The sequence below is a fragment of the Falco punctatus genome, assembly GCF_963210335.1.
Source record: "Falco punctatus genome assembly, chromosome: 1".
Classification (NCBI taxonomy): Eukaryota; Metazoa; Chordata; class Aves; order Falconiformes; family Falconidae; genus Falco; species Falco punctatus.
Window position 1 is genome coordinate 49,098,248 of NC_137580.1, and position 8,451 is coordinate 49,106,698.

The 8,451-nt window shown below is 47.0% G+C and overlaps 1 protein-coding gene across 3 annotated transcripts in view; it reads right to left on the reverse strand.

The window, feature by feature from the left end:
• CPZ (carboxypeptidase Z) overlaps positions 1-8,451 on the reverse strand; it is a 77,476-nt gene that overhangs the window by 50,529 nt on the left and 18,496 nt on the right. Inside the window, exon 1 of one of the 3 annotated variants that reach the window (XM_080407354.1) lies at positions 2,250-6,018. The exons of the other annotated variants lie outside the window; for them this stretch is intronic. The gene's annotated coding sequence lies outside the window, so the exon portion shown is untranslated. Of the gene's footprint in view, positions 1-2,249; positions 6,019-8,451 lie in introns of those variants that run through there. 3 annotated transcript variants of the gene reach the window in all.

Sequence of the window (8,451 nt, forward strand, 5' to 3'; positions counted from 1 at the left end):
CTATTACTCATTAACAAAGATGCTGACTGAAGAGGATAGATTCATTTTTTAGGTGAGTAACCCAAACCCAGGTAAGCCTTTCCCACGTTGTTCATCTCACTATGTGATAAGCAGGGATCATTTTTCAACACAGGATAAAGCTTTTCTACTACTTTTGGTGCAGGATGCCCCTCACAAATGCAGTTACCAAGACTCACTCATTGGCTAGAAGCAAAACAAACTCCTTCCTCCTGGGTCCTAAACCTAGTTCTAAGCCTAAACATAGAACTAAGCCTCACATTTTTGCAGCATACTGTACTGTTTTCTCTCTGTCTCTCTCTGCCAAAGACATCTGTGCAATTTCTTCTGCTGTCAGAGGCCAGCTCTGCCCAAACTGTAACACTTCTCCCCACCACAGCCCCGTGCAAACTGCCATATGAACCATACATCAGCCACAGCTCTTCTTGTGAACAAGCAAGAGTGAAACAGCTTGAGCTTTCATGTTACCAGGAGTTAATATACGTAAAAGCAAGAGAGAAAAGGTCTGCTTTTCTTGCTTTATAGTGAGTCTTAAATGTGTATGTGTGCAGATGTGGTGTTTGGACTTTTCCTATGTTTTGTAATGCCAATGCCTGCATATGTTTTGAAGGGTGCGGCTCTACGAGGGCCAAAGATAATTCTCCAGTATGTGTACTTATATAAGTAAGTGTGGATGCACGTAGCTGGGCCAGAGCCTGCCTGCCTGGAGAGCAGGCAGCAGGCAACCCTCTGAGGCCAGATCCCAAGCTGCAGCTGCACTCTCCATTCCTGGAGCCCTGCACTCACGGGTCTGGGTCTCTGCACACAGAAATAACTGGCAAATCCCTGTCCCCACCCATCATAGCCTGCTTTGTCAAAGCTCTGGCAATGCTACAAGAGTTCAGCCACTCCCTTTCTCTTTTTCAGAAAAGAAATGACAGGGAGTTTCTCAGGTCTCCAAATTAACTTGGCAGGCTTCAGTTGCTGCTTCTTCTGTGCTTGAAAGAGCCCAGACCTCTTCCATTTTTTGAGAGGAGGCTTCCCTGGGCTCAGAGGAAGACAGTGCCACCTCCTCTCACAGTCCCATCTGTGGACAGGTTGGTACAGAGAGACCTTTTTCTTCCTGACACAGAACAACCTTTTTTATGTTTATTTTTGTACTCTAGCTATTCCACCAAAGCTACAAAAGTCCTTTCAGTAGCACAGCTTCTATTTAAGATCATGGATAAAATAACTTATTGAAGAGGAGAAAAGCCATTTCAAGCTTTCTGAGCGCTCTCTATAATACACGCTTCTGGTTTTAATTTGCAAAGGCAAGCTTGAAAACCTACAATGCAGCACATACATATTTTACTGCCAAGCTTACATTTCCCCCCCCTGATGATTCAGCACTGAAAGAGGCAAGCTGCTGTGATTAACCCTAACCCGGACAATAGAGCTCAACAGCTACTTCCAGTGCCACGACTTGGCTGCTTGTCTTTTTGAGAACAAAGCCAATAGGAGACTTACGTGCTTGAGGATATGGAATAAGCCCAAGGGCCAGCCTTACATTCAAAATATCTAAATCATTCAGTAAGGCTTACACAATCCCATTGTTATGACTGACAGATCGAACAAGATTAGATAATTTATCTTGTACAGACCAGCACACCCCCTACCAGCTTTCAGGGTTTCTTACAATACAATTTTAAATTGGAAGACATATGTATTCATTTTAGACTGTTTATAGTCAAGACCTCCACTTCTCCAAACAAAACATTCCAGTTTCTGATCAAATTAGTATTACTCTCCTTGCAGTTCTACACAGTTCACCAAGTCAAGTCTTTGCAACTATAACCTGCCTTGTAACACTAAAGAGACAAAACTTAATATCAGCAGTAATACAAAACACTGCTGGGATGCACCATTTTACAAAACATTGCAACAGCACCTGCAAATGGCAAAGCACAGCCTGCCTCCAGAGCAAGCTCTAGCTACAGCACAAGGACAAGAGCAGGACAAGCTCTGTTACAGAATACTGTAATGGATCAGAACCTCCAGGAGGAGTGAAGTAAGGGGACTAGTGGCAAAGGAATGAGGCACCCGGGTAGCTTGGCTAGGGGGAAAATGGTCAGGCAGAAAGTCCAGGAGAGAAGACAGCTACATGTCTAAGGCACACATGCAGGAGCAGAATTGGAGAAGATTCCCCAGCCACAGAGAAGGAATTCCAGGAAAACTGGAGGAGAGAGGAGCGATTGCCAAAAGCAACTCACGTGGTTAACTCCTTTTTCTGGGTACATCAAAGCTTTTGTGAGTAGAGGACTGAATTCCTGTTACTAATCTTCCACTCCAGCAACTGCTGTAACTGCCCCAGGGCAGCAATTTGTTTGCAAGGGGGCAAAAGCAGTACGCAGCAGCCTGACGTGCAGGCAGTGAGACAAGACCTGTTTTAGCCCTGCTCCCTCACATGAAGAAGCCTGAAAGCACCTGAAAGAGATTAATGCCTAATCTGCCTTCAATTTGCAAGCAAGATCACAGCAGGAAGACACAAGCCAGTGTTCATTATTAATCACCCTTCTTTCTAACCCACCTGCTGCCTGGCATTCGGTTGAACACCCATTTTTACTGAATTACTGAATGTATTCCCACAGCAATGACACTGCAGTTGGCTCTTTCAGGACTGTTTCTCTCACGGAACTGGTCTGGGGCCTGCAAGAAGGTGCTGAAGCTTTCCCATGGGTGACGGGTGTTCATGCAACCTGTGGATCACAGGTTAAAATCTGTGTGGGTACACACCAGGACCTGTGACTCAGCAACAGCTCAAAGCCAGCCTCAGTGGTTACCAGTAATTCTCCCTTGTTTCTAATTGTCCAGATGAAACCTGAACAAGGCTGCAGTTGTAGGAACCTGAAAGAACTGATGAAGAGCATTTCTGTCTGCCTGTCTGTCCCCACTGCCTGTCTCTGTGCCTCTAGTGACAGGATCCCTGGTGTCACCCCAGCTGTGTCTCTGGCCAACAGGTGCTGATCCAGGGAGTCCTCCCACCTGAAAATCCTGAACAGAAGCATAATTCCCAAAACAAACACTAAATGTCCTTTCTTTACCTCAGCTGAGATCTTTTCCAAGTTGTGAGGGAAAAATTACGAATTGGGAAAACAAAACACAACAAAGACAATGACAACAAAATGGCCCAGCAGTTGCCAAATTGGCTGAAGACTTGCTGGGTTGCATGTGTGCCTGGGCTGATGCCGAACATGTGTTCGCTGTGCACCAAGATGATCTGGAGACATATAGAGACCATCTCTTAGCGTCTGGTCAGTGAAGAGAAATCAGTTCAGATCTGGGGGATGCTGGTGTTAACACAACAGCTGGGGTGAGAAGGTGGAATAGGTCAGGAAATCTCTATAACTATCATCTAAAGGATCCATTTTTTTATCAGGATGACTGCAGAAGGGTGAAAAAACTTAATAAACTGGTAATCTGGAACTGCGATGCCTCCATAGCTTTATTTTGTGACCTTATACTCTCTACAGCTCAGTTCTCACGGTCTAAGGATGTAGCACTCTCTAACTGCTTTGGCCAACAGCTTACCACAGAGTCAGAAGCTTTAAGTAAGTTCAACTCTGTTGAATGGCATAGGACAGAGGAGCATGTCTGAAAAACTGAGGTTTTTTCTCTTTGGTGTTACAAGACTTTCAAAACTTTTGCCAAAATATGATCCCATCCTCGTTAAACACAGTCTATGCAGCCCCCTAGCATAACTGTCTTTTCATTAGTATAGATGTATGAGAACTTATGTAATTAATTTCACATCTGGTTCTTCTGTAGGTAGTTGAGTTTTAGCCAAATATGGTATTTTTATGTTACAAAAGATTGACAGTTAATTCAATGGCCTTAGCTTAAATCCATGGCTTAATCTCATAACGTCTCTTGGATAAGGGTGTCCTGTTATAACCCTGTAAAAACTGACATAGTGCCAAGTAAATCAATGGAGTTACAACAGGATAAACAAAGCGATTGAATTTTCAGTTTTATTTCTGCAATGGGCAGAAAACCCCCAAGTCCTTAAACTCCATTGATCTGTGACAGCTGCGTCCGACTTGAAGGTGATCTTGTCCAAACCAAGATTCAGCAGCCACAAAAGCCCAGCAAAGAGACCAGGGTGTGGCCCACCAGCCTCAAACACCATGTTCACAACATAATGGGTGACTTCTGCATGGTACCTCCATGCCCAGCCCCCCTCAAACAATGGCACCTGTGGCATTCATCCAACATTTGGTCCAGGCTTGAGGAGGGGATGGCTCTCATGTGGCCTGGGCAGCCTAAATGGGACCACGGTAGCTATCAGCCAGCCAGCACCCCCAACCAGCTACTGAGTGTGTGAAGGGAAAGGCAATATCTAGAAATGTTAGAAGGGGATCAACCATTAGTATTACTAACTCTTGCTAAAAGCCTTGCTGTGCCTTAGGGCAGTGGGGGTTTTGATCAGGTTTTGACTTCTATGTTTTTACACACCCACACCTTAAAAATGTCTGAACAAGTATTCAGAAGAAAACTTTGCCTTCAGATTAAAGTAATACACAACATATTTCAGCAGTAAAAGGATATACCTGTGTATTGTATTTTCAATATAAATTTATTTTCCCCAGATAAGTGGCTGCGTTTGATCCCATTTCCCGTGTTAGAAGTAGCTGAACAAAAGTATTGTTAAAATAGTAATTGTGTGAAAATACTAGAGTTGGTGGAGGGAATCCAGAGGAGCTCTCATGACTCGGTGATGACAACTGAGTTTACGAGAGCTGGAGTTTCTCATCTTGTGGGAGTGCATGGAGCAGACACGAGCTCTGCATTTTTTTGTTTTGACAAGACTTGGGCACATCCATCTTGGGTGCAGCAGGCGAGGTTCCTACAGCCTGGGCTTTCCCACACGAGGCAGCACAGTACTGCGGCTGTGCTCCATGTCCGCGCCTGCCCGTGCCAGCCCCAGTGGGATGAGGGGCCCAGCTGCAGCACTAGCCCTGGGGGAGAGGAGCAGACCCCAGCCCACCGCCAGCTCACTCAGCGCAGTCACATGCATGAGAGCAGCAGTAACTGCAGAGCTCTGCCTGTGTGTGTGCATGCAGACATGGGTTTCACTGGGAAACAAGCATTAGAAATGTCCACAGCAGGTGAACCAATATGCTCAGGTCCCACAAAGCTGAGGTCAGCTCGTGGAAGGAAGAGCTTTTCCCTTTCTCTCGGCAAAACCCATGGCACACAACAGAGTTGGGCATGGCAGAAAAGGAGAGGGAAAAGGTATGGCATCTATATGTAAAGCCACTTTTTCTGTCAGTCTGACTTTCCAGAAGACAGTCTTACTCAATGCTATAGCTCCTTACTCAATGCCATCGCTCAGAGAGGAGCCAGTGCCACCAAACCTGCGCTGGGCTCCGGAAGAAAGACATTACCTGTCTCCTCCCTCCCCAGCTCTCTTTCTTGTACCTCCCCACTCCGTCCCGTCTCCAGTGGCTAAACTCGGAGACCCTCAGGATGGGGCAACGCCTGGCTCGGAGCAGAGCTACCCGGGATAACGGGAAACACCCAGGTGCTTGGGAGAGAGGCGGCCCGCAGGTGACGAGTGCCAGCCAGTGCCAAGCCGGGCGCAGCGCGCCAGCTGCTCCCCACCTCCACAGCTCCGGATCAAACCTCGCCCCGCAGCCGTGGCACCTGGCAGGCTATGCCGTGAGCCCGAAACAGCCTTCGGTGCTTGGGCAGGGAGCCGGGGGTCCTAAAGGCCCTGCCCCCCTCCTTGCGCCGCAGCCCCGGCCCGGCCGCGCTCGCCGGGAGCCCACACGGTGGCACCACAGACGGCGGCGCCGCTCCCGGCGCATCGCGGCAGCGCCCGGGGCCGGCGCTCCGGTGCTCCCCCCAGCCAGCTCACCCTGTCAGCCCCGGGGGTTCGCACACCCACCTGAGCCCTGGCGTACCCCTGCCCCAGAAGTCCCCAAGAAAGCGCTGTCTGAACATGAGTGGTGGGGAAGGGGTTTATCGCTGCTATTTTGCAGCCGCGGTCTGACCCCTGGTAGCATCTCAGTGGTAGACCTGGCCCCAGCTGCAAGGGAAGTCAGCTGCTTTCAGTATTTCAAGGCATGTGACTTCAGCCTGCTTCTACTTTGTTTTTATTTTGGTTGTCAGTGACGGTAAAGTGCTGCCTTTAACTAATTACTGCTGGAATACATCAGTCAGCAGCAAAGACATGCACAACAGATAAAACAGGGACCACCTGTGCTATTAGCTCTGAAGGCTGGCCACCTTTCAGGTGAAAAGTGCTAAGCTGCACTTTTCTCACCCGAACTAGAGGCTGAGGCCAGTAAAACTCACCAGGGTCTGGAAGTGCTGCCTCACAACAGGGCAATGTAGCATCTTATCACTGGGGCTTAGTGTGTGGCTTAGTGGCCCCTGCAGGGATGCAGGACACAGCTGGGGAAAAGGGTTCTGCCCTCTCAGTGCCATGGTTCCCAACTGCTGCTCAGAAAGCTCTTCACACAGTGTGTGATGCCTGTACCATATTGTGGGGCTGGATGACACTAATCATTTCCTTATTTTTCTAAACAGAAGAGCACAAAGCATTTTTTAAGGATCTTGGTGTTGTAAACCATGTTTCAATTTGGTTTCTTATTAAAAAAAAACCAAAATGAGTCACAGTAGAGCAAATATCACCGAGAAGACCAGGCAGCCTGCAAAAAACAGCTCCAGCCTTGCTGGGAGTCAAAGGCACTGGACCCTGCTGCCCTTCTCTCCCGGAGGAGCAGCTCCAGGCTGGTCTCCTTCTGCAGGACATGGCAGGTCTGGCCACTGAGACCCGCCAGGATCTGCCCAAGGGACCCCAAAATAGGGGAGAAATTCCTGTTGCTACAGCTGAAGACACAAGCTACTGCCCTGGATGTTGAGAGGAGACCCCTGCAAGGCCTGTTGGTGAACACTTGCAGCACCGCAACCCCATTTCTTTTCATGTGGCTGACATGACTTTTTCTCCCCTTTAGAAAAGAAAGACCCTTGAGAAATCTGGCAGGTGTCTCAGTGGCAAAGCTGCTACTTTATTCCCCCATCCAACATCCCTCCAATATGAAATGTGCCCCTTCCTCACATTGCACACCATGCAGCGAGGTTTCCCTACCACTAGCCATCCCTCTAGGGCCACAATTGGCAGCCCAGTCCCACCACATGCAAGGTGTATTTCCATCACCCGCCTTTCCCTGAAGCCCTTCCCTAGAGACAGCACAGTTGCCAACACACACAAAACATTCTGCCACAGCAAAGTTACCCCTCCATGATCCATACATTTGTGGTCGTTGGGATTAATACCCCATGGCAAAACTTTGATCAGCTGAAACTGGAGCAGAAACATACCTCACTCGAGAAAAGGCATGCTGCAAACCACACAGCCTCTTCCTGTAATTGGCTGCAAATAGTCTACAACACTTCTCTTTGTGCAGCTTTATCCAAAAATAAAATCCCTTTAGGCTGCGGTAGACCTCACTTTGATGTTTGTGGGAACAGTACTCTCAAATTATATGCAGTACACAGCACATGGACTGAATTGTGTAGTCATTCAATGCCAGTGACAGTCTATGGTTTATATTTATGCACTGAAATATAGCTGAATTTCCTTGGGTAACATTAAGGTCATTTCCAAGTTAACTTATCTCTTTCTATATTCCCATAAAATAAGTATTTTTCTGAATCATTTTGAGTTTGAGCCCTATGAAAATATTTTTCTTGGAACAGAACTTGTCACTACAATGGCATTCATCTCTCCACTGTCCTCACATAAATGAAATTTGAATTAAGGCGACTTGAGAAAAAACACCAGGTATTTTGAAAATATACTCTTAATATTTTTTGTTAATCAACTTTTGTTTGATTTATTGGTTTATTGAACCAAAAGGTTTAATTTTAAAACATGTTCCTAGTTAAACTTTATCCTAAAGGGTAAATCTGCTTTTCCAGCCAATCAACTCATACGAATTCCATATTGCTTATAGCAAGCTAAAACACACCCTACAGCTGTCAGATCCTAATAAATCTTCTCATATGTTGGACTTGAAATAAGTGACCTAAAGCTAAATGTAGGGAGAAGAGTTTTTTCTTAGCAGAAAAGCATACAGAAGGTCGAAAGTTCATCTTCTTGCAATCCGACTACCACATTCCTAGAAGACAAGGCCAGAGATGGGGCAAATCCTCTGCATTCCCCACAACAGCGAGGGGGATCCTACTGACTGGGAAATCCATAATTTGACAGAAAGACGCATCTACACATGGCCTTAAAAGACAGTGATGGGGAAACATTACATCCCTTACATTACAGGCTTGTTTTTCTGTTGCAGAACTACACCACCTCCTGCCTTCCCATCCACACTTCCCAAGCACAACCCCAGTGTCATCACTGGCAGCCTGCAGATTTCCAAAGAGCTGATCCCCTTGTCTCCAGGGGAG